Source organism: Arachis ipaensis, chromosome B7 (assembly GCF_059453495.1).
Source record: "Arachis ipaensis isolate K30076 ecotype BB chromosome B7, ASM5945349v1, whole genome shotgun sequence".
Classification (NCBI taxonomy): domain Eukaryota; kingdom Viridiplantae; phylum Streptophyta; class Magnoliopsida; order Fabales; family Fabaceae; genus Arachis; species Arachis ipaensis.
Genome location: NC_142442.1, coordinates 82,141,670 through 82,168,423, shown reverse-complemented (window position 1 = coordinate 82,168,423; position 26,754 = coordinate 82,141,670). Strand labels below are relative to the sequence as shown.

The 26,754-nt window shown below is 38.4% G+C and overlaps 1 non-coding gene across 1 annotated transcript; it reads right to left on the bottom strand.

Moving 5' to 3' along the window:
* Positions 1–21,881: 21,881 nt before the first annotated feature.
* On the bottom strand, positions 21,882–21,985 carry LOC148553163 (small nucleolar RNA R71). The gene has a single exon (XR_015893891.1). It is a non-coding gene; the product is annotated as a small nucleolar RNA R71 (small nucleolar RNA).
* Positions 21,986–26,754: the final 4,769 nt, after the last annotated feature.

The following is a 26,754-nucleotide window of genomic DNA, read 5'->3' as shown; positions in this document are numbered from 1 at the left end:
CTACTTTTAATCCTCTTTGGAAAATGGTCTGATGCACTGTCACTGCATGGCTAATCGTCTGGAGGCATCACCCTTGTCAATGGCTGCATCTTATCCTCTTGTGAAAATGGTCCAAATGCTCTGTCACAGCACGACTAATCATCTGAGGTTCTCGATCATACTGGAATAGGATTCACCCTCCTTTTGCGTCTGTCACTACGCCCAGCACTCGCGAGTTTGAAGCTCGTCACAGTCATTCAATCCCTGAATCCTACTCGGAATACCACAGACAAGGTTTAGACTTTCCGGATTCTCATGAATGCCGCCATCAATCTAGCTTACACCACGAAGATTCTGATTAAGAGATCTAAGAGATACTCATTCAATCTAAGGTAGAACGGAAGTGGTTGTCAGGCACGCGTTCATAGGGAATGATGATGATTGTCACGTTCATTACATTCAGGTTGAAGTGCGAATGAATATCTTAGAAGCGGAATAAGTTGAATTGAATAGAAAAACAGTAGTACTTTGCATTAATCTTTGAGGAACAGCAGAGCTCCACACCTTAATCTATGGAGTGTAGAAACTCTACCGTTGAAAATACATAAGTGAAAGGTCCAGGCATGGCCGAATGGCCAGCCCCCATGATCTAAGAACAAAACGTCCTAGGATGATCAAAAGATCAAAAGCTAATCCCAAGATGTCTAATACAATAGTAAAAAGTCCTATTTATAATAAACTAGTTACTAGGGTTTACAAAAGTAAGTAATTGATGCATAAATCCACTTCCGGGGCCCACTTGGTGTGTGCTTGGGCTGAGCTTGAATGTTACACGTGTAGAGGTCAATCTTGGAGTTGAACGCCAGTTTGTAATGTATCTCTGGCGTTCAACTCTGGCTTGTGACGTGTTTCTGGCGTTTAACTCCAGATAGCAACATAGAACTGGCGTTCAATGCCCTTTTACGTCATCTAAACTCGGCCAAAGTATGGACTATTATATATTGCTGGAAAGCCCGGGATGTCTACTTTCCAACACAATTAGAAGCATGCCATTTTGAGTTCTGTAGCTCCAGAAAATCCACTTTGAGTACAGGGAGGTCAGAATCCAACAGCATCAGCAGTCCTTCTTCAACCTCTGAATCTGATTTTTGCTCAAGTCCCTCAATTTCAGCCAGAAAATACCTGAAATCACAGAAAAACACACAAACTCATAGTAAAGTCCAGAAATGTGAATTTAACATAAAAACTAATGAAAACATCCCTAAAAGTAACTAGATTCTACTAAAAACATACTAAAAACAATGCCAAAAAGCGTATAAATTATCCGGTCATCACAACACCAAACTTAAATTGTTGCTTGTCCCCAAGCAACTGAAAATCAAATAGGATAAAAAGAAGAGAATATACTATAAATTCCAAACTATCAATGAAACATAGCTCCAATTAAATGAGTAGGACTTGTAGCTTTTTGCCTCTTGAATAGTTTTGGCATCTCACTTTATCCATTGAAGTTCAGAATGATTGGCATCTATAGGAACTCAGAGTTCATATAGTGTTATTGATTCTCCTAGTTCAGTATGATGATTCTTGAACACAGCTATTTTATGAGTCTTGGCCGTGGCCCTAAGCACTTTGTTTTCCAGTATTACCACCGGATACATAAATGCCACAGACACATAATTGGGTGAACCTTTTCAGATTGTGACTCAGCTTTGCTAAAGTCCCCAATTAGAGGTGTCCAGGGTTCTTAAGCACTCTCTTCTTTTGCTTTGGACCTTGACTTTAACCGCTCAGTCTCAAGTTTTCACTTGACACCTTCACGCCACAAGCACATGGTTAGGGACAGCTTGGTTTAGCTGCTTAGGCCAGGATTTTATTCCTTTAGGCCTTCCTATCCACTGATGCTCAAAGCCTTGGGATCCATTTTATTACCCTTGGCTTTTGGTTTTAAGGGTTACTGGCTTTTTGCTTTTGCCTCTTGGTTTTAAGAGCTTTTGGCTTTTTCTGCTTGCTTTTTCTCTCTTTTTTTTTTTTCGCCTATTTTTTTTTCTGCAAGCTTTGTTCTTTGCTGCTTTTTCTTGCTTCAAGAATCATTTTTATGATTTTTCAGATTATCAAATAACATGTCTCCTTGTCATCATTCTTTCAAGAGCCAACATATTTAACATTCATGAACAACAACTTCAAAAGACATATGCACTGTTCAAGCATTCATTCAGAAAACAAGAAGCATTGTCACCACATCAATATAATTAAACTAACTTCAAGGATAAATTCGAAACTCATGTACTTCTTGTTCTTTTGAATTAAAACAGTTTTCATTTAAGAGAGGTGATGGATTCATAGGACATTCATAACTTTAAGACATAGTTACTAACTACTAATGATCATGTAATAAGACACAAACATAGATAAGCACTTAACATAGAGAAAACGAAAAACAGAGAATGTAAGAACAAGGAATGAGTCCACCTTAGTGATGGTGGCGTTTCCTTCTTGAGGAACCAATGATGTCCTTGAGCTCTTCTATGTCTCTTCCTTGTCTTTGTTGCTCCTCCCTCATTGCTTTTTGATCTTCTCTTATTTCATGAAAGATGATGGAGTGCTCTTGATGTTCCACCCTTAATTGTCCCATGTTGGAACTTAATTCTCCTAGGGAGGTGTTGATTTGCTCCCAATAGTTTTGTGGAGGAAAATGCATTTGAGGCATCTCCGGGATCTCATGGTGATGAGCTTCGTGCGCCTCTTGAGATTCATGAATGGGCTCTCTTGCTTGCTCCATCCTTTTCTTAGAGATGGGCTTCTCTTCCTCAATGGGAATGTCTCCTTCTATGAAAGCTCGAACTGAGTAACATAGATGGCAGATGAGGTGAGAAAAGGCTAACCTTGCCATAATGGAGGACTTGTCAGCCACCTTGTAGAATTCTTGAGGTATAATCTCATGAACCTCCACCTCTTCTCCAATCATGATGCTATGGATCATGATGGCCCGATCTATAGTAACTTCAGACCGGTTGCTAGTAGGAATGATTGAGCGTTGAATGAACTCCAACCATCTTCTAGCTGTAGGCTTAAGGTCCAGCTTCTTAGTTGAACCGGCTTGCCTTTGGAGTCAATCTTCCATTGAGCTCCTTCCACACATATGTCCATGAAGACTTGGTCCAGCCGTTGATTAAAGTTGACCCTTCTAGTGTAAGGGCGTGCATCTCCTTGCATCATAGGCAAGTTAAACGCCAACCTCACATTTTTCGGACTAAAATCTAAGTATTTCCCTCGAACCATGGTGAGATGATTCTTTGGGTCCGGGTTCTTACTTTGATCATGGTTCCTAGTGATCCATGCATTGGCATAGAACTCTTGAACCATTAGGATGCCGACTTGTTGGATGGGTTTTGTTAGAACTTCCCAACCTCTTCTTTGGATTTCATGTCGGATCTCCAGATACTCATTCTTCTTGAGCTTGAAAGGGACCTTAGGGATCACCTTCTTCTTGGCCACAACATCATAGAAGTGGTCTTGATGAGCTTTAGAGATAAATCTTTCCATCTCCCATGACTCGGAGGTGGAAGCTTTTGTCTTCCCTTTCCCTTTTCTAGAGGATTCTCCGGTCTTGGGTGCCATCAATGGTAATGGAAAAACAAAAAGCTTATGCTTTTACCACACCAAACTTAGAATGTTGCTCGCCCTCGAGCAAGAGAAGAAAGAAAAGATGAAGAAGAAGAAAATATGGAGAAGAGGGGGAGAGGTGTATTCGGCCAAGAAGAGAAGAGAGGATTGTGTTGTGTGAAAATGAGGAAGAATGGAGGGCTTTATATAGGGAAGAGAGGGGGGGTTAGGTTCGGCCATTTAGGGTGGGTTGGGTGGGAAATTGATTTTGAATTTTGAAGGTAGGTGGAGTTTATGAGGTAGGTTTATGGGGAAGAGTGGATGGATTTGAGTGGTGAAGTGGTGATAGGGAAGAGAGATTGAGGTGATTGGTGAAGAGTTTTGGAGAAGAGTGTTTATGGGATTGTGTGAAAGAAAGGTGAGAAGAAGTGAGTGGAGGTAGGTGGGGATCCTGTGGGGTCCACAGATCCTGAGGTGATCCTGTGGGGTCCACAGATCTTGAGGTGTTCAAGGATTTACAATCTTGCACCAAATTAGGCATGCAAAATGCCCTTGCACACAACTCTGGGCGTTCAGCGCCAGATTGGTGCTTGTTCTGGGCGTTGAACGCCCATTTGTTGCCCATTTCTGGCGTTGAACGCTAGAACCATGCTTGTTCTGGGCGTTCAGCGCCAGCTCTTCTCCAGGGTGCAATTCTGGCGTTCAAACGCCCAGATGCTGCCCATTTTGGGCGTTCAGCGCCAGAACCATGCTCTGTTCTGGCGTTGAACACCAGTCAGATGCTTCTTACTGGCGTTTAAACGCCAGTAAGGCCTTCCTCCAGATGCTCTGTTTTTGATTCCGTTTTCAATTTTTATATTTATTTTGTGACTCCACATGATCATGAACCTAATAAAACATGAAAAAACAAGAAAAATATAATTAGATAAATAAAAATTGGGTTGCCTCCCAACAAGCGCTTCTTTAATGTCAATAGCTTGACAGTGGGCTCTCATGGAGCCTCACAGATGTTTAGAGCATTTTTGAGACTTTCCAACACCAAACTTAGAGTTTGGATATGGGAGTTCAACACCAAACTTAGAGTTTGGTTGTGGCCTCCCAACACCAAACTTAGAGTTTGACAGTGGGGGCTCTGGTTGACTCTGTTCTGAGAGAAGCTTTTTATGCTTCCTCTCCATGTTTACAGAAGGATAACCTTGAGTTGTAAACACAAGGGAGTCCCCATTCAACTGAAGGACTAATTCACTTCTGTTAACATCAATCACAGCTCTTGCTGTGGCTAGGAAGGGTCTTCGAAGGATGATGAATTCATCCTCATCCTTCCCAGTATCTAGGACTATGAAATACCTGGAAATCACAGAAAAACACACAAACCCATAGTAAAGTCCAGAAATATGAATTTTGCCTAGAAACTACTGAAAATAAACTAAAAACTAACTAAAACACACTAAAAACTATATGAAATTGACACCAAAAAGCGTATAAAATATCCGCTCATCACAACACCAAACTTAAACTGTTGCTTGTCCTCAAGCAACTAGATAAACAAAATAGAATACAAATAATTTAAGAAGCAATAATATCTCAGAGTTTTTGAGTGAAGCTCAGATTCTAATTAGATGAGCGGGACTAGTAGCTTTTTGCTTCTGAACAGTTTTGGCATCTCACTTTATCCATTGAAGTTCCGAGTGATTGGCATCTATAGGAACTCAGAATTCAGATAGTGATATCAATTCTCCTAGTTCAGTATGTTGATTCTTGAACACAGCTACTTTATGAGTCTTGGCCGTGGCCCTAAGCACTTTGTTTTCCAGTATTACCACCGGATTCATAAATACCACAGACACATAATTGGGTGAACCTTTTCAGATTGTGACTCAGCTTTGCTAGAGTCACCAATTAGAGGTGTCCAGGGTTTTTAAGCACACTCTTCTTTTTGCTTTGGACCTTGACTTTAACCGCTCAGTCTCAAGTTTTCACTTGACACCTTCACGCCACAAGCACATGGTTAGGGATAGCTTGGTTTAGCCGCTTAGGCCGGGATTTTATTCCTTTAGGCCCTCCTATCCACTGATGCTCAAAGCCTTGGGGTCCTTTTTATTACCCTTGCCTTTTGGTTTTAAGGGCTATTGGCTTTTTGCTCTTGCCTTTTTATTACCCTTGCCTTTTGGCTTTTTCTGCTTGCTTTTTCTTTTTCTTTCTCTATATATATTTTTTTTCTGCAAGCTTTTGTATTCACTGCTTTTTCTTGCTTCAAGAATCATTTTTATGATTTTTTCAGATTATCAATAACATGTCTCATGTTCATCATTCTTTCAAGAGTCAACATATTTAACAGTCTTAAACATCAAATTCAAAAGACATATGCACTGTTCAAGCATTCATTCAGAAGACTGAGAGCATTGCCACCACATATAAATAATTAGAATTTATCTTATTAAAAACTCAAAAAAATATTGCCTCTTATTCTAAAGAAATCCTTCTATTTTATTCATGTTTAATGATGATGATAAAATTAAATTATAGCTCAATTGGGGATAAAATAAAAAATATATTTTTTAATTTTTACTATATTTTTATTTTTATTTATTAATTTTATATAATTTTTTATATTTTCTTTATTTATTTTTTTTATTAATTTATTTATTTTATTTTTTATTATTTTTTTATATTTTATTTTTTTATTATTTATATTTATTCTAAATTTTTATTATTTAATTTATTTTTTTTTTTTATTATTTTTTAATTATTAATTTTTTTTATTAATTATTTTTTTTCTTTCTCTATATATATTTTTTTTCTGCAAGCTTTTGTATTCACTGCTTTTTCTTGCTTCAAGAATCATTTTTATGATTTTTTCAGATTATCAATAACATGTCTCATGTTCATCATTCTTTCAAGAGTCAACATATTTAACAGTCTTAAACATCAAATTCAAAAGACATATGCACTGTTCAAGCATTCATTCAGAAGACTGAGAGCATTGCCACCACATATAAATAATTAGAATTTATCTTATTAAAAACTCAAAAAAATATTGCCTCTTATTCTAAAGAAATCCTTCTATTTTATTCATGTTTAATGATGATGATAAAATTAAATTATAGCTCAATTGGGGATAAAATAAAAAATATAGATACTAATTACTACTATATGACTCCTAAGGTAAAACTAAAATAAAAACAGTTATCACAGAGTTAAGGCTAAGATTGGAATTTAACAACTTTTGTTCTGGGAAGTGGATGTTCCTCTAATCTGCGGGGTGCTTGGTCCTTGAAGAGATAATTTCTGGCGCTTCAATTCCCTCACGCCCTTGCTCCTCCTGTTCTTTAAGCAAATAGCAAAGAATGCTACTTTGTTCCTTCTGTTCTTTCTGTATTTGTTTCATAGCTTCTTGCATCTTGGTGATAGATGTTTCAAGATACTCCCAGTATTCAGATTGAGGGATTTCTGGGAGAATTTCCTGTGTTCTCTTCTTGATGGGGTCATCCTGTGCTTGTTGTTTTTCCATTGTTGCTTTGGTGATTGGCCTCTCAACTGAGATATACTCAGTTATTCCCATCCTTACTCCAGCGTCCTTGCAGAGCATAGAAATCAAGCTTGGATAAGCCAACCTGGCATCTTTGGAATTTTTGTTTGCAATTTTGTAGAATTCAATTGAAATCAGTTGATGAACTTCCACTTCTTTTCCCATCATGATGCAATGGATCATCACTGCTCTTCTAATAGTGACTTCCGAACGGTTGCTAGTGGGCAGCAGAGAATGCCCAATGAAATCCAGCCATCCTCTGGCGACTGGTTTGAGATCTTCTCTTTTGAGTTGATTTGGGACACCCTTCGTGCTGGTGGTCCACCTGGCTCTAGGGATGCATATATCCGCTAGAATCTTATCCAGGCCCTTGTCTGTTCTCATCATTCTCCTATTGAAGGAGTCTAGATCATCTTTCAGCTGAGGTAGTTTTAAGATCTCCCTGATCTTGTCAGGGTGGGTATGAACAATCTTTCCTCTGACCAAGGTCCGATAGTCATAGATAGCAGATCCAGACAGTCTTTGCCTGTCTGTATGCCACATATTAGCATAGAACTCCTGGACCATATTCCTTCCCACTTTCGTTTCAGGATTAGCTAGGATCTCCCAGTTCCTGATTCGAATTTGCTCCTGGATCTCCGGATATTCGTCTTCTTTCAGATTGAATCTAACTCCCGGGATCACTGATCTTAGACCCATTATTTTGTAATAATGGTCTGAATGTTCTTTAGTTAAGAACTTCCCTTGATTCTAAAGTGGTTTTGGAACGCTTTCTTTCTTGCCTCTTGGAGTGGGTTGTTTTTCTTTAGGAGCCATGATCTTAGTGATCGCAGATAAGCACACCAAACTTAGAAGTTTGCTTGTCCTCAAGCAAAAAGAAAAGAAAGGAGAGGGAGAGAAGGAGAGCTAGGTGCAATGGTGGATGGGAGGGGAGGGAGGCCGAACCCATTTTTAAAGGGAGAGGGGGTGGGTTTTTGAAAATAGGGAGGAAGATAAGATAGAAGATATGACTTTTAAGAAAAATTTAAGTATGATAAGAAAAGATATAATTTAAAATTGAAAAGATATGAGAGATTTTTGAAAAAGATAAAATTGGATTTTTGAAAAAGATATTGATTAGTTGAAAAGATTTTTAAATGAAAAGAGATAGATTTGTTTTGAAAATTTTGAAAAAGTGTTGAATTGGATTGAAAAAAGATTTGTGCTTATGGATTAAGATACATTTGATATTTTTAAAATAGGGTTTTTAGAAATTAGGGATTTTAGAAATCAGGGTTCTTAACATGTTTATGCAAGAAATCATGAATTGAAACATGAAAATCAAATTTAGAATGAAAAATGTGAAGTAAAAAATGAAATCACCTCCTCCCCACCATCCTGGCGTTTGAACACCCAAACACTGCATGTTTTGGGTGTTCAACGCCCAAATGCTGCCTCTCCTGGGCGTTCAACGCCCAGCTGCTGCTTATTTCTGGCGTTGAACGCCAGGAACTCCTTTGTCACTGGGCGTTTTTCTGAACGCCCAGGACGCTGTAAATCTGGCATTAAATGCCCAGAAGGAGCTTATTTCTGGCGTTCAACGCCCAGAAGATGCTTCTTTCTGGCGTTTAACGCCTAGATGGCTATCCTTACTGGCATTCAACGCCCAGTGGATGCTTCTTTTGGGCATTGAACGCCCAAAACAGACTCTTACTGGCGTTTTCTTGCCAGTGAGCCTTTTTTTCTCTGTTTTGTGTGCAGAATCCTTCTGTAACCCTGTGAACTTATACAATTGACTCTTTACCTTAGTATCAGTGAACTTTATATAAACAAATAAAATCAAGAATAGGGCAAAATGCTTAGAGGAAGTGATGCCCCATGGCTGAGTTGCCTCCCAGCAAGCACTTCTTTATTGTCTTTAGCTGGACCTTGCTGAGCTTTTAATCTAGCTTCAGCCTTGAGCACTCTTGCTCAACATTGCCTTCAAGATAGTGCTTGATTCTCTGTCCATTAACAATGAACTTCTTATCAGAATCACTATCTTGAAGCTCCACATAACCATATGGTGATACACTTGTAATCACATATGGTCCCCTCCACCGGGACTTCAGTTTCCCGGGGAATAGCCTGAGCCTAGAGTTAAACAACAGAACCTTTTGTCCTGGTTCAAAGATTCTAGATGACAGCTTTCTGTCATGCCACTTTTTTTATTTTTCTTTGTAAAGCTTGGCATTTTCGAAAGCAGTGATTCTAAATTCCTCTAGCTCATTTAGCTGGAGCAATCTTTTTTCTCCAGCTAATTTGGCATCAAAGTTTAGGAATCTGGTTGCCCAGTAGGCTTTATGTTCCAGTTCCACGAGCAGGTGGCATGCCTTACCATACACAAGTTGGTATGGAGAGGTCCCTATAGGAGTCTTGAATGCTGTTCTGTAAGCCCACAGAGCATCATCCAAGCTTCGTGCCCAATCCTTTCTACGGGTACTTACAGTCCATTCAAGGATTCTTTTTAGTTCTCTGTTAGAGACTTCAGCTTGCCCATTTGTTTGTGGATGATATGAAGTCGCCACCTTGTGGCGAATCCCATACCGGACCATGGCAGAGTAAAGCTGTTTGTTACAGAAGTGAGTGCCCCCATCACTGATCAGTACCCTGGGGACACCAAACCTGCTGAATATATGTTTCTGGAGGAATTTCAGCACTGTTTTAGTATCATTGGTGGGTGTGGCAATGGCCTCAACCCATTTTGATACATAGTCAACTGCCACCAGAATATAAGTGTTGGAGTATGATGGAGGGAAAGGCCCCATGAAATCAATACCCCATACATCAAACAACTCAATCTCCAAGATTCCTTGTTGAGGCATGGCGTAACTGTGAGGCAAATTACCAGCTCTCTGGCAACTGTCACAGTTACGTACAAACTCTCGAGAATCTCTGTAGAGTGTAGGCCAGTAGAAGCCACATTGGAGGACCTTGGTGGCTGTTCGCTCACCTCCGAAATGACCTCCATATTGTGACCCGTGGCAATGCCATAAGATCCTTTGTGCTTCTTCTTTAGGCACACACCTACGGATTATGCCATCTGCACATCTCTTAAAGAGATAGGGTTCATCCCACAAGTAGTACTTTGCATCAGTAATTAATTTTTTCTTTTGTTGCCTGCTGTACTCCTTGGGAATGAACCTTGCAGCTTTGTAGTTTGCAATGTCTGCAAACCATGGTGTTTCCTGAATGGCAAACAAATGCTCATCCGGAAAGGTCTCAGAGATTTCAAGAGAGGGGAATGACGTCCCTTCTATTGGCTCTATCTGGGACAGATGATCAGCCACTTGGTTCTCTGTCCCTTTTCTGTCTCTTATTTCTATATCAAACTCTTGCAGAAGCAACACCCATCTTATGAGTCTGGGTTTTGAATCCTGCTTTGTGAGTAGATATTTAAGAGCAGCATGATCTGTGTACACAATCACTTTTGATCCTACTAAGTATGATCTAAACTTGTCAATGGCATAAACCACTGCAAGCAATTCTTTTTCTGTGGTTGTGTAATTTTTCTGGGCATCATTCAAAACACGGCTAGCATAATAGATGACATGCAGAAGCTTGTCATGCCTCTGCCCCAGTACTGCACCAATGGCGTGATCACTGGCATCACACATTAGCTCAAATGGTAATGTCCAGTCTGGTGCAGAAATAACTGGTGCTGTGACCAGCTTGGCTTTCAGCATTTCAAACGCCTGCAGACACTCTGTGTCAAACACAAATGGCATGTCAGCAGCTAGCAGATTGCTAAGAGGTTTTGCAATTTTTGAAAAATCCTTTATAAACCTCCTATAGAATCCTGCATGCCCCAGAAAGCTTCTGATTGCCTTAACATTGGCAGGTGGTGGTAATTTTTCAATTACCTCTATTTTTGCTTGATCCACCTCTATTCCCTTGTTTGAAATTTTATGCCCAAGGACAATCCCTTCAGTCACCATAAAGTGACATTTTTCCCAGTTTAAAACCAGGTTGGTCTCTTGGCATCTTTTCAGAACTAGTTTCAGGTGATCAAGACAGGAGCTGAATGAGTCTCCATATACTGAGAAGTCATCCATGAAGACTTCCAGAAATTTTTCCACCATATCAGAGAAAATAGAGAGCATGCATCTCTGGAAGGTTGTAGGCGCATTACACAGACCAAATGGCATCCTTCTATAAGCAAACACTCCAGATGGACATGTGAATGCTATTTTCTCCTGATCCTGGGAATCTACTGCAATCTGGTTATAGCCTGAGTAGCCATCCAAAAAGCAGTAATAATCATGACCAGCCAATCTTTCTAGCATCTGGTCTATGAATGGTAAAGGAAAATGATCCTTTCTGGTCGCTGTATTGAGCCTTCTGTAGTCAATACACATGTGCCACCCTGTAACTGTTCTTGTAGGAACCAGTTCATTCTTTTCATTATGAACCACTGTCATGCCTCCCTTTTTGGGGACAACTTGGACAGGGCTCACCCAGGGGCTGTCAGAAATAGGATAAATAATCCCAGCCTCCAGTAATTTGGTGACCTCTTTCTGCACCACTTCCTTCATGGCTGGATTTAGCCGCCTCTGTGGTTGAACCACTGGTTTAGCATTATCCTCCAATAAGATTTTGTGCATGCATCTAGCTGGGCTTATGCCCTTAAGGTCACCTATGGACCACCCAAGAGCTGTCTTGTGTGTCCTTAGCACTTGAATAAGTGCTTCCTCTTCCTGTGGATTAAACAGAGCTTATGATCACTGGAAAAGTGTCACCTTCTCCCAGAAATGCATATTTCAGGGATGGTGGTAATGGTTTGAGCTCAGATTTAGGAGGTTTTTCCTCTTCCAGAGGAAATTTCAGAGGCTCTTTCATTTCCTCTGAATCCTCCAAATCAGGCTGAACATCTTTGAAGATGTCTTCCAACTCTGATTCGAGACTCACAGCCATGTTGATCTCCTCTACCAAAGAGTCAATAAGATCAACTTTCATGCAGTCTTTTGATGTGTCTAGATGCTGCATGGCTTTGACAGCATTCAACTTAAACTCATCATCATTGACTCTTAGGGTTATTTCCCCTTGTTGGACATCAATGAGAGTTCGTCCAGTTGCTAGGAAGGGTCTTCCTAAAATGAGAGTGGCACTCTTGTGCTCCTCCATTTCCAGCACTACAAAGTCAGTGGAAAAGGCGAATGGCCCAACTCTGACAATCATGTCTTCAATCACGCCTGATGGGTATTTAATGGAGCCATCAGCAAGTTGGAGACATATCCGGGTTGGTTTAACTTCTTCAGTTAAACCAGGCTTTCTGATAGTGGATGCAGGTATTAGGTTGATGCTTGCCCCAAGATCACATAAAGCTGTCTTGGTGTAATTACCGTCTAATGTGCATGGTATCAGAAAACTCCCAGGGTTTTTAAGCTTTTTAGGAAAGCTTTTCAGAATGACTGCACTGTATTCTTCAGTGAGGAGAACTCTTTCAGTTTCTCTCCAATCCTTCTTATGGCTCAAGATCTCTTTCATGAACTTGGCATAAGAAGGTATTTGCTCAAGTGCCTCTACAAATGGAATCTTTATTTCAAGAGTCCTGAGATAATCTGCAAAGTGAGCAAATTGCTTATCCTGCTCCTCTTGGCGGAGTTTTTGAGGATAAGGTATCTTGGCTTTATACTCCTCAACCTTAGTTGCTGTAAGTTTATTTCCTATAGAAGTGGTTGAAGAAGCCTTTTTAGATGGGTTGTTATCAGCACTTGTGTGTGTCTGATCCCTCACTGGCAATTGAGTGCCAGAGTTAGAAGCTGGAGTGACGTTAGATGCCAGCTCCTCATCTATTCCTGGTGTTTGAACGCCAGAACTGAGCTTCTTTTGGGCGTTCAATGCCAGATCCTTGCTTGTTTCTGGCGTTGAACGCCAGTCCTGAGCATGGTCTGGGCGTTCAGCGCCAGCCTTCCACCCAACTTCTGGCGTTTTAGTGCCAGAATTATTTTTCCCAGGGCTCTTACTGTCCTCAGATGGATTTTGGGTGGTTTGCTCATTTCTTGGTTTCCTGCTGCCTTGAAGTGGGGTATTTAGTGCTTTCCCACTTCTTAACTGAACTGCTTGGCATTCTTCTGTTATTTGTTTTGACAGCTGCTGCTTTGTTTGCTTTAATTGTACTTCCATGTTTATATTAGCCATCCTTGTCTCTTGTAGTTTATCCTTGAATTCAGCTAACTATTTTGTTAGAAGATCCAATTGCTGATTGAATTCAGCAGCTTGCTCTGCAGGACTGAGTTCAGCAGTTACTGTTTTAGCCTCTTCTTTCATGGAAGAGTCACTGCTTAGGTACAGATGCTGATTTCTAGCAACTGTATCAATGAGCTCTTGAGCTTCTTCAATTGTCTTTCTCATGTGGATAGATCCACCAGCTGAGCAATCTAGAGAGATCTGAGCTCTTTCTGTAAGCCCATAATAGAAGATGTCTAACTGAACCCACTCTGAAAACATTTCAGAGAGGCATTTTCGTAGCATCTCTCTGTATCTCTCCCAGGCATCATAAAGAGATTCATTATCTCCTTGTTTAAAGCTTTGGATGTCCAGCCTTAGCTGTGTCATTTGTTTTGGAGGAAAGTATTGATTCGGGAATTTTTCTGTCAGCTGTTTCCATGTCCTTATGCTAGCCTTAGGTTGGTTGTTTAACCACCTTTTAGCTTGGTCTTTTACAGCAAATGGAAACAGTAATAATCTGTAGACATCCTGATCTACTTACTTATCATGTACTGTGTCAGCAATCTGTAAAAATTGTGCCAGAAATTCTGTAGGTTCTTCCTGTGGAAGACCGGAATACTAGCAACTTTGCTGCACCATGATAATGAGCTGAGGAGTCAAATCAAAGCTACTGACTCCAATGGAGGGTATGCAGATACTACTCCCATATGAAGCAGTAGAGGGGTTAGCATATGACCCCAGAGTCCTCCTGGACTGTTCATTTCCACTTAGATCCATGATGGAGAAAGGGAGATAATGTAAAATGAAAAATTTATTTTTATTTATTTATTTAATTATTTCGAAAATAGAGTAAATTAAAATAAAATAAATAAAAATAGGTGAAGATTTTCGAAAAAAAATGAGGAGAGAGAAAGTGGTTAGGAAGTTTTGAAAAAGATATGATTTGAAAAAGATTTTAAATTTTTGAAAAAAAATCTGAATTTTAAAAATAAATTTTGAAAATTTGTTTTAAAAAATAGAGAGAAAAGATATTTTTGAATATAAAGAGGAAAGAGAGAAACAATAAGATAGCACAAGATTTAAAATTTTTAGATCTAATGCTCCTTGTTTTCGAAAATTTTGGAGGAAAAATACCAAAGAACACCAAACTTAAAAATTTTAAGATCAAGACACAAGGAAAACTCAAGAACACTTTGAAGACTCACAAGAACACAAGAACATGAAGAAAGAACACCAAACTTAAAATTTTTAGAAAACCAAAATAAAATTTTCGAAAAACAAAGGAAAATCAACAAGAAAATACCAAACTTAAAGTTTGGCACGAGATTTAATAGAAAAATTATTTATTTTTTTTTTTAGAAAAATTTTTGAAAAGAAAATAAAAGACTTTGACCCAAAAGACAAAAATTTCCTAATCTAAGCAACAAGATTCACCGTCAGTTTTTCAAACTCAAACAATCTCCGGCAACGGCGCCAAAAACTTGGTGCATGAATTGTAAATTACACTTTTTACAACTCGTACCACTAACCAGCAAGTGCACTGGGTCGTCCAAGTAATACCTTACGTGAGTAAGGGTCGATCCCACGGAGATTGTTGGCTTGAAGCAAACTATGGTTATCTTGCAACTCTTAGTCAGGATATTAATTAGTGGTTATCAATTGACCTGCAAATGAACAAGAGAGCATGAATTAAGGGTTACTTGTTATGTAGTAAATGAGAATATGTTGGAGTTTTGGAGATGCTTTGCCTTTTGAATCTCTGCTTTCTCCCTATCTTCTTCTTCACGCACGCACATCCCTCCTATGGCAAGCTGTGTGTTGGAGGATCACCGTTGTCAATGGCTACCATCCTTCCTTTCAGTGAAAATGGTCCAGGTGTGCTGTCACCGCACGGCTAATCATCTGTAGGTTCTCGATCATACCGGAATAGGATTCACTATCTTTTTGCGTCTGTCACTACGCCCAGCACTCGCGAGTTTGAAGCTCGTCACAGTCATCCAATCCCAAAATCCTACTAGTAATACCACAGACAAGGTTTAGACTTTCCAGATTCTCAAGGATGCTGCCAATGGATTCTAGCTTATACCACGGAGATTCTGATTAAGGAATCTAAGAGATACTCATTCGATCTAATGTAGAACGGAGGTGGTTGTCAGGCACATTTTCATAGGTTGAGAATGGTGATGAGTGTCACGGATCATCACATTCATCATAATGAGGCGCAGATGAACATCTTAGATAGGAACAAGCGTGATTGAATAGAAAACAGAAATACTGGCATTAATTCATCGAGGCACAGCAGAGCTCCTCACCTCCAACAATGGAGTTTAGAGACTCGTGCCATCAAAAGGTACAAAGTTCAGATCTAAAATGTCATGAGATCCGAAATAAATCTCTAAAAGTTGTTTAAATACTCAACTAGTAACCTAGGTTTACAGAAAATGAGTAAACTATGATAGATGGTGCAGAAATCCACTTCTGGGGCCCACTTGGTGTGTGTTGGAGATGAGACTTAAGCTAATCACGTGCATAGGGCTGTTTTGGGCGTTCAACGCCAGCTTTGGATCCTTTTCTGGCGTTGAACTCCAACTTGTAACTTGTTTCTAGCGCTGGACGCCAGACAGCAACATGGAACTGGCGTTGAACGCCAGTTTACGTCGTTTATCCTTGAGTGAAGTATGGACTATTATATATTTGTGGAAAGCCCTGGATGTCTACTTTCCAACGCAATTGGAAGCGCGCCATTTGAGGTTCTGTAGCTCCAGAAAATCTACTTTGAGTGCAGGGAGGTCAGAATCCAACAACATCAGCAGTCCTTTTTCAGCATGAATCAGATTTTTGCTCAGCTCCCTCAATTTCAGCCAAAAAATACCTGAAATCACAGAAAAATACACAAACCCATAGTAAAGTCCAGAAATATGAATTTTGCCTAGAAACTACTGAAAATAAACTAAAAACTAACTAAAACACACTAAAAACTATATGAAATTGACCCCAAAAAGCATATAAAATATCCGCTCATCAACATGCAGCACCCTCCCTGAGCGTTAAATGCCCAACTGGCATTTAACGCTAGCAGGGGACTCAGGCCAGAAACGTGCAACTTCCCCTAGGTCGTTTAACATCCATATCTGGCGTTAAACGCTAGCAGCAAGCCGAAGCCACCCTCTCTTTTGGCTTCCAAGTGAATTTAGCAATTATTAGTTTTATTTTATTTTATTTTTGTAATTTTTATTTACACACAATATCTTTTAGGTCTAGAATTTATTATTAGGTTAGTATATAAGGGAAAAGATCACTTATGTTCTGGATCTTCTTCCTTCCGCATATTTTTAGAACCCTAGTTTCTCTGTAGGTTATGAGCAACTAAACCTCCTGGTTAAGGTTAGGAGCTTTGTTTATTTTTATGGATTAGAATTATTATTCTTCTATTTTAATTAATATATTGATTCAATTCTAAGGATTGTTTTCGTTCTTAATCTTATGAATTGGGTAGAACGAGAGTATAACCCTTTTCTACTTGAATTCTTGTGATTCTCGAGAGAGTTATCTCGCTTGAACTATAGCTTGAAAACAAATTCTTCCTAAATTACTAATTACACAAACTAATTGAGATACATGACATATAATCCTGTTAGCTTTGGGTAATTAGGGTTTTTTTGGGATTAAACTAGTTTTCTGAACTTAACCCTCTGATCGGAATCAAGTGACCACGAGAATGGCGGTTAATGAAGGTTAGAGGAGGATAAATCACTAAGAGATTAGAGTTTAAACATTTACAGTTTGCCATAGAATGAATCATGCATTGTTAAAATAGTTGGTAAGAAACTTTAACCCGGAAAGATAAACATATCCGAAGCCTTAACTGTTTTCTCATATTGTTGTCACACCAGACTTTTGTTTGCTTTTCTTTACATGCTTATTTACTGCTTTATGCGTTTCAACCAACAAACCCCTTTTCTGATTCGCCTGACTGAGTCCAACTAAACAACCATTGTTTGCTCAGTCTGACAATCCTCGTGGGATCGACCCTCACTCATCTAAGGTATTACTTGGATGGCTCGATGCACTTGCCGGTTAAGCTGTGGGAATTCAAAAATCCTGCATCAAGTTTTTGGCATCGTTGCCGGGGATTGTTTGTGATTGACAAATACCAGTTGTCTTGTTGCTTAGATTAGGTATTTTTTTTAGTTTTTGTTTATTTACTTTTTCTTTTTTACTTTCGATTTCTTATTTTATTTATTTTTCTTTATTTTCAAATTTTGCCCTATTTATTTTCTTTTAGTTTCTGATTTTAAGTTTGGTATCCCTTTAGTGTTTCTCTTCTTATTTTCAAAAATTTTTGCATTTTTCTCCTTTTTTTTGTTTTATTTTCGAAAATTTTTAGGTTATTTGTTCATCTTTATTTTCGAATTTTTTTAGGTTAATTGTTTACATTATTTTATTTTATTTCTTTTTACATAGGATATTGATGAGCAGATAATGTATACCCTTTTAGGCATTGTTTTTACATAGTTTTTAGTATGTTTTAGTTACTTTTTATTATATTTTTATTTGTTTTTATTCAAAAATCACATTTCTGGACTTTACTATGAGTTTGTGTGTTTTTCTGTTATTTCAGGTATTTTCTAGCTGAAATTGAGGGACCTGAGCAAAAATCTAATTCAGAGGTTGAAAAAGGACTGCAGATGCTGTTGGATTCTGACCCTCCTGCACTCGAAGTGGATTTTATGGAGCTACAGAAGCCCAATTGGCGTGCTCTCAATGTTAGAAAGTAAACATCTTGGGCTTTCCAGCAATATATAATAGTCCATACTTTGTCCGAGATTTGATGGCCCAAACTGGCGTTCAAAGCCAGCCTAAAACTTTCTGGCGAAAAACGCCAAAACTGGCACCAAACTGGAGTTAAACGCCAAAACTGGCACCCAAGTTGGTGTTTCACTCCAAGAATAGCCTATGCACGTGAAAGCTTCAATGCTCAGCCCAACACACACCAAGTGGGCCCCGAAAGAGGATTTCTATAGTATCTACATTTAGTTACTCATTTTCTGTAAACCTATGTTACTAGTCTAGTATAAAAACTACTTTTAGAGATTTATTTTATATCTTTGGATCACTTTTGATCTTTGATCATCTTATGTAACTTTGACACTTTGGAACCTCCATTGGAGGCTGGCCTCACGGCCATGCCTAAACCTTTTTCACTTATGTATTTTCTACGATGAAGTTTCTACACCTCATAGATTAAGGTGAGGAGCTCTGCTATTCTTCAAGAATTAATGGAAGTACTATTGTTTTCTTTCAATTCACGCCTACTTCTTCTCCAAGATATACTTTTGTACTTAATTCAGTTAAGTCAGAATGAAGGGGTGACCTGTGACAATCACCCACTATCTTCGTTACTCGCTTAGCCAAGATCCGCGTGCCTGACAACCACAAGCGGTCTACATGATGTTCAACGTAGTCATTGGATGACAGCCGAAGTATATTCTCTTGGATATCTAATACACGGACCGAGTCCGTGAGATTAGTATCTTCGTGGTATAGGCTAGAACCATTGGCTGCATTCCTGAGATCTGGAAAGTCTAAACCTTGTCTGTGGTATTCCGAGTAGGATCTGGGAAGGGATGACTGTGAAGAGCTTCAAACCTGCGAATGTTGGGCGCGGTGACAGTGTGCAAAAGGACAATGGTCTTACTCTGATGCTAGCGGGAACCGACAGATGATTAGCCGTGCGGTATCTGTACCTGGTATTTTTCATCCGAGACGAGAAATCCGACAGTTGATTAGCCGTGCAGAGATCGTACCTGGTATTTTTCATCCGAGAGGATCATACAGCTTGTCATGGAAGGGAGCATGAATGGTTGGAAGAAGACAGTAGGAAAGCAGAGGTTCAGAAGCAACAAAGCATCTCCAAACGCTTATCTGAAATTCTCACCAATGAATTACATAAGTACCTTTATCTTATTTTCTGTTTTATTTATCTTTTAATTATCAAAACCTCATAACCATTTGAATTTTCCTGACTGAGATTTACAAGATGACCATAGCTTGCTTCAAGTCGACAGTCTCCGTGGGATCGACCCTTACTCATGTAAGGTATTACTTGGATGACCCAGTGCACTTGCTGGTTAGTTGTGCAGAGTTGTGAAAAGTGTGAATCACAATTTCGTCCACCACGTTTTTGGCGCCATTGCCGGGGATTGTTCGAGTTTGGACAACTGACGGTTCATCTTGCTGCTTAGATTAGGTATTTTTATTTTATGTTTAAGCCTTTTAATTTTATTTTCGAAAAAATTCAAAAAAAGGGGTTTGTTCTTCAAAATTTTTAAGAATGAATTCTAGAGTTTCATGAGATATGTTGAAGCCTGGCTGGCTGTTAAGCCATGTCTAATCTTTTGGATTGAGGTTTCCACTTATCTTTGCAGGAGCCTTTTGGTTCCCATCAATTTGGTTGTTGTATGTAATGCTCTGCTAAAGCTTGGCTGGCCATTTGGTCATGTCTAATTCTTTTGGACCAAAGCTTTAGACTAACATTGCATGATTCCTGGAATTCTTATTAAAAATTTTGTATCTCTTTATTTTTTTTTTCCAAAATAATTTCAAAAAATACAAAAAATTTAATAAAACCTTAAAAACCAAAAATTTTGTGTTTCTTGTTTGAGTCTAATGTCAAATTTTAAGTTTGGTGTCAATTGCATATTTTAACTTTTCTTAAAATTTTCGAAAATATATGCATTGTGTTCTTTCTTGATCGTCAAGTTGTTCTTAATGATTTTCTTTGTTTGATCTTTAATTTTTCTTATTTGTTTCTTTTCTTGTTTTTCATATGCATTTTCAAATTCATAGTGTCTAAACATTAAAAATTTCTGAGTTTGGTGTCTTGCATGTCTTTCTTTTCTTAAAAATTTTCAAAAATATATTCTTGATGTTCATCATGATCTTCAAAGTGTTCTTGGTGTTCATCTTGACATTCAAAGTGTTCTTGCATGCATTTTTTGTTTTGATCTTAAATTCTTATGTCTTATGTCATTTTGTTGTTTTTATCTCTCCTCATTAAAAATTCAAAAATAAAAAATAACATCTTTCCCTTATTTCACTCATAAAATTTGAATTTTGGGTTGATCTAGTCAAAAAAAGTTTTAAAATTTAGTTGTTTCTTGTTAGTCAAGTCACAATTTCAATTTAAAAATTCTATCTTTTCAAATATTTTTCAAAAATAAAATCTTTTTCATTTTTCTTCTTAATATTTTCAAAAATTTTAAAATTGATTTTCAAAATATTTTTCTTATTTTTATTTCTTATTTTCGAAATTATTGCTAACAATTAATGTTTTGAGTCAAAAATTTCAAGTTGTTACTAGCCTATTAAGAAAGGTTCAATCTTTAACTTCTAGAATCATATCTTTTAGTTTCTTGTTAGTCAAGTCATCAACTTTAATTTCAAAAACCAAATCTTTTTAATTTCCTTTTCAATCTTTTTCAAAATAAATTTCAAATCATATCTTTTTAAAATTTCAATTTCAAAATCTTTTTCTAACCTCTTATCCTTTCAAAAATTGATTTTCAAATTTTTTTCAATTAACTACTTGACTTTTTGTTTGATTTTTTAAAAGTTTACTATTTCTTATCTTTTTCAAAACCACCTAACTACTTTTCTCTCATTAATTTCGAAAACTAACTAACAACTTTTTCAAAAATCTCTTTAATTAATTAATTTATTTAGTTTTCATATTACTTTTATTTCTTTTCTTAATTTTCGAATTATAACTTAATTAATTAAATAAAAATAAAAATATTTTTCTTCTCCCTCTTTTTAAAATTCGAAATTCTTCTCTCTCTCATCTCTCTCTATTTATTTTATTTATTTACTAACACTTCTCTTCTTCTTATAATTCGAACCCTCTCCCTCTCTCTGTGTTCGAATTCTTCTCATTCTATCTCTACCTCATTCTTCTATTCTTCTACTCACATAAAGGAATCTCTATACTGTGACATAGAGGATTCCTCGTCTTCTCTGTTCTCTTCTTTTTCATATGAGCAGGAACAAGGATAAGAACATTCTTGTTGAAGCTGATCTTGAACCTGAAAGGACTCTAAAGAGGAAGCTAAGAGAAGTTAAAGCACAACACTCTAGAGTGGACCTAACGGAAATTTTTGAAAAAGAAGAAGTTATGGCAGCCGAAAATAACAATAATGGTGCAGATGCAAGGAAGGTGCTTGGTGACTTTACTGCACCAACTTCTCACTTCTATGGAAGAAGCATCTCAATTCTTGCAATTGGAGCAAACAACTTTGAGCTTAAGCCTCAATTAGTTTCTCTAATGCAGCAGAATTACAAGTTTCATGGACTTCCATTGGAAGATCCTCATCAGTTCTTAGCTGAATTCTTGCAAATCTGTGACACTGTTAAGACCAATGGGGTTAATCCTGAGGTCTATAGACTTATACTTTTCTCCTTTTCTGTAAGAGACAGAGCTAGGACATGGTTGGACTCACAACCTAAAGAAAGCTTGAACTCTTGGGAAAAGTTGGTCAATGCTTTCTTGGCCAAATTCTTTCCACCTCAAAAGTTGAGCAAGCTTAGAGTGGAAGTCCAAACCTTCAGACAGAAGGAAGGTAAATCCCTCTATGAAGCTTGGAAAAGATTCAAGAAATTGATCAGAAGGTGTCCTTCTGACATACTTTTAGAATGGAGCATCCTATGTATATTCTATGATGGTCTGTCTGAATTATCCAAGATGTCATTGGACCACTCTGCTGGTGGATCTCTTTATCTGAAGAAGACGCCTGCAGAAACCCAGGAACTCATTGAAATGGTTGCAAATAACCAGTTCATGTACACTTCTGAAAGAAATCCTGTGAATAATGGGATGACTGAGAAGAAAGGAGTTCTTGAGATTGATACTCTGAATGCTATATTGGCTCAGAATAAAATATTGACTCAGTAAGTCAATATGATTTCTCAAGAGTCTGACTGGATTGCAAGCTGCATCCGGCAGTACTAAAGAAGCTTCCTCTGAAGGAGGAGCTTATGACCTTGAGAATCCTGGAATGGAAGAGGTGAATTACATGGGAGAATCCTATGGAAACACCTATAATCCTTCATGGAGAAAGTCCAAATTTCTCATGGAAGGATCAACAGAAGCCTCAACAAGGCTTCAATAATAATAATGGTGGAAGAAATAGGTTTAGCAATAGCAAGCCTTTTCTATCATCTGCTGAGCAACAGACAGAGAATTCTAAGTAGAACCTCTCTGACTTAGCAACCATAGTCTCTGATCTAACCAAGACTACTTTCAGTTTCATGACTGAAACAAGGTCATCCATCAGAAATTTGGAGGCACAAGTGGGTCAGCTAAGTGAAAGAGTTACTGAAATTCCTCCTAGTACTCTCCCAAGCAATACAGAAGAGAATCCAAAGAGAGAGTGCAAGGCCATCAATATATCCAAAATGGCCAAACCTGTAGAGGAGGGAAAGGCAATGAATTCTAGTGAGGAAGACCTTAATGGACATCTACTGACCACTAAGGAGTTCCCTAATGAGGAACCAAAGGAATCTGAGGCTCATACAGAGACCATAGAGATTCCACTGAACTTACTATTGCCATTCATGAGCTCTGATGAGTATTCTAACTCTGAAGAGGATGAAGATATTGTTGAAGAGCAAGTTGCTCAGTATCTAGGAGCAATCATGAAGCTGAATGCCAAGTTATTTGGTAATGAGACTTGGGAGGATGAACCTCTATTGCTCATCAATGAACTGAATGCTTTAGTTCAACTGAAATTACTTCAGAAGAAACCAGATCCCGAAAAATTCTTAATACCTTGTACCATAGGCACCATGACCTTTGAGAAGGCTTTGTGTGACCTGGGGTCAGAAATGAACCTCATGCCACTCTCTGTAATAGAGAAACTAGGGATCTTTGAGGTACAAGCTGCTAAATTCTCACTATAACTGGCAGACAAATCAAGAAAACAGGCTTATAGACTTGTAGAGGATGTCTTAGTGAAGGTTGAAGGCCTGTACATCCCTACTGATTTCATAATCCTAGACACTGGAAAGGATGAGGATGAATCCATTATCCTTGGAAGACCCTTCCTAGCCACAACAAGAGCTGTGATTGATGTAGACAAAGGAGAGTTAGTCCTTCAATTGAATGAGGACTACCTTGTGTTTGAGGCTCAATGATCTCCTTCTGTAACCATGGAAAGGAAGCATGAAAAGCTTCTCTCAATACAGAGTCAAACAGAGCCCCCATACTCAACTTTTAAGTTTGGTGTTGGGAGGCCACCATTAAGCTCTGAATCTCTGTGAAGCTCTCTAAGAGCTCACTGTCAAGCTATTGACATTAAAGAAGCACTTATTGGGAGGCAACCCAATTTTATTTAATTATATTTATTTGTTTTCCATTGTCATTTTATGTTTTCTTTAGGTTGATGATCATGTGAAGTCATAAAAACAATTAAAGAATTAAAATGGAATAAAAAACAGCATCAAAAATAGCACACCCTGGAGGACAGGCTTACTGGGCGTTTAACGCTCAGTCTGGTAGCATTCTGGGTGTTAAACGCTAGAATGGGCATCATTCTGGGCGTTTAACGCCAGAAAAGGGTGTCTGGCATTTGGCTGGCATTAAACGCCAGAATTGGCAGACAGACTGGCGTTTAACGCTAGAGAAGGGTGTCTGGCTGGCGTTAAACGCCAGAAAAGGTAGCAGAGTTGGTGTTAAACGCCAAAATCGGCACACAGAGTTGGTGTTAAGTCACTGATCAGTTGCCATGCTTCATCTGCGGTTTTGTACTTTTTCAGAGAACCATTACTGGCACCTTCTAGTGTAGTCTTATCCTAGGGATTCATGCCTTGGGTGAAGTAGCTGATCAATACTAGTTTACCAATCATGTGATGGGGACATCGTCCAGGAGATTGTTGAAGCGCTCCCAATATTCAAAGAGAGTCTCTGATTCACCTTGAACAATGTAGGAGATTTCTTTTCTCAGTCTATCTGTGACTTCAGCTGGGAAGTATTTTTCCAAAAATTCTCTTCTAAGTGTATCCCAGTTGGTAACAGTTGCTTCAGGTTGAGAATAGTACCACTCCCTCACCTTTCCCTCAAGAGAAAATGGGAAAGTGGTTAACAGAATAGAAGTTTCATCTGCACCATGACGCCTAACAGTAGAACAGGCTGTTTGGAAATCCCTAAAGTGCTTGATAGGCTCTTGAGCAGGTAGGCCATGAAACTTGGGCATCAAGTTGATCAGTGCGGTTTTTAGTTCAAAATCTACAGCTGTAGTTAGGTGATGCACTTGATATGGCTGAAGTGTAAAATCTGGGGCTCCTGCCTCCTGGAGAGTAATCCTCCTAGGTGCTACCACGTTTCCTGCACACAAATCAACTGGATCAGTAGTAAATGAGCTTGTCTTTCTCTCAGAAGGCGGTTCGGATTCGCCCTCAGATGAGACTGGTGAATTGATAATAACCACTTCACCACCCTCGGAGGCTAACCGACGTCGAGTTCGTCTAATATGTGAAAGAGTTCTTTCAATTTCAAGATCAAATGGGACTAAACTCGGATCAGGCAATGAATGCGTCATTCAATGAGAAAGACATGTAACTCATGGTAACAGAAATAAAAATAAAATATGCAAATAAAAATAAAATATATACACTAATTAATAATTTAGCACACTATTGCAACTCCCCGGCAATGGTGCCAAAAATTGGTGCGTGGCAGAAGTTAACCAATTAAGAGATTTTTAATTAAGAGAACAGCGTTGCACGTATAGCTCTTAACCGGCTAAGATCTGTCTCACCAATTTAAAAAGGGTTGTCACAAAATTTTAGAAATAAAATACTGGGAGTATGAGTCCCAGATCGTTTCCCAACGAATTGCAGGCAAGAGTGCTATTTTATTAACCAGGAGTTTTCAGAAAAATTGAGTTTTGATAATGAGTAATTAAAATAATTGTGCATTAAAGCAATAAAAATAAACTAAGAATAATTATTGATTTTCTAAATAAAAGGCCTTGACTGGGGGGAATAATTAAGTGGAACTTCTATCCTTGTTGGGATCTTCTCAAGTGTGGTGTAAAAAGGTTGTTGTTCTCACTCGATTTTCCCTTACTAAATAAGGAAAGGTATGGTGATTGAACTAACTCTTACCCTCAGATCCTAGCCCTCTCCCTTGGGGAGGTCTAGTGTTAGTAGGTATGGAATTAGCCAACAATGTCCAGTTTAACCAAGCACTTGAGCATTCCAACTCAAGTATCACCTCTTAATCAACCCCCATGTCAAGTAGAAGTTCTACTCCATTGACATGAAATTAATAATCATAAAAATATGAGAAGACATAATTAATTAAAATAAAATAGAGAATTAAAATTAATTAAAATAAAAATAACTTCATATATTAATAAATTCAAAATGTAACATACTTAATTGAATAGAGTCAATGAGTAACTAATTAAAAATAAAGGAATAAGGAAACAAACTAAAGTAATGTCTTCAACGGAGGTAATCACTTTCAGCATCCAAAAATCTAAGCAAAAGCATAAACTATCAATGTAATGCAACTCTAAAAACTAAGTGTAATCCTAATGTGATGAATCTGAATGTGTCTGGATGCCTCCTGAGTTTCTACATGTTCCTAGGTTTAGTCTGTGTTTCTGGGCCGAAAACTGGGTCAAAAAGCGGCCCGAAATCGTCCGCAGCGTATTCTGTTATTTTTGCAGATCGCGCAGATCACGCGTATGCGTCGTCCACGCGTTCACGTCAGTCAGTGATTTTCCTTGTCATGCATTCGCGTGGTTCACATGTTCGCGTCACTCGTGTAGACTCCAATCCAGGCGTTTGCGTCAGGCACACATCCACGTCACTGCAAATTCTTCACTTTGCGCATTCGCGTGGGCCATGCGCTCGCGTCATTGCTCGCTGGTCATCTCCTTAGTTTCTTGTGTTCCTTCCATCTTTGCAAGCCTCTTCTCCAATTTCCAAGCCATTCATGCCCTATGAAGCCTGAAACACTTAACACACAAATCACGACATCGAATGGGATAAAGGAGAATTAAAATACATAATTAAAAGTCTCTAGAAAGCAAGTTTTCAACCATGGAGTAATTTTTGGGAAGGAATTGTAAATACATGCTTATCATATGAATAAGTGGGTAAAGATTTGATAAAACCACACAATTAAACACAATATAAATCATAAAATAATGGTTTATCACTAACTCATGGATCACTAGGAACCATGACCAAGGTGTGAACCCGAACCCAAAGAATTGGCTCACAATGGTTCGGGGGAAATACTTGGATTTCAGTCCGGAAACTGTAAGGTTGGCATTCAACTTGCCAATAATGAGAGGAGACCCTCATCCTTTCACTAGAAGAGTCAACTTTGATCAAAGGTTGGACCAAGTCCTCATAGACATCTGTGTGGAAAGAGCTCAATG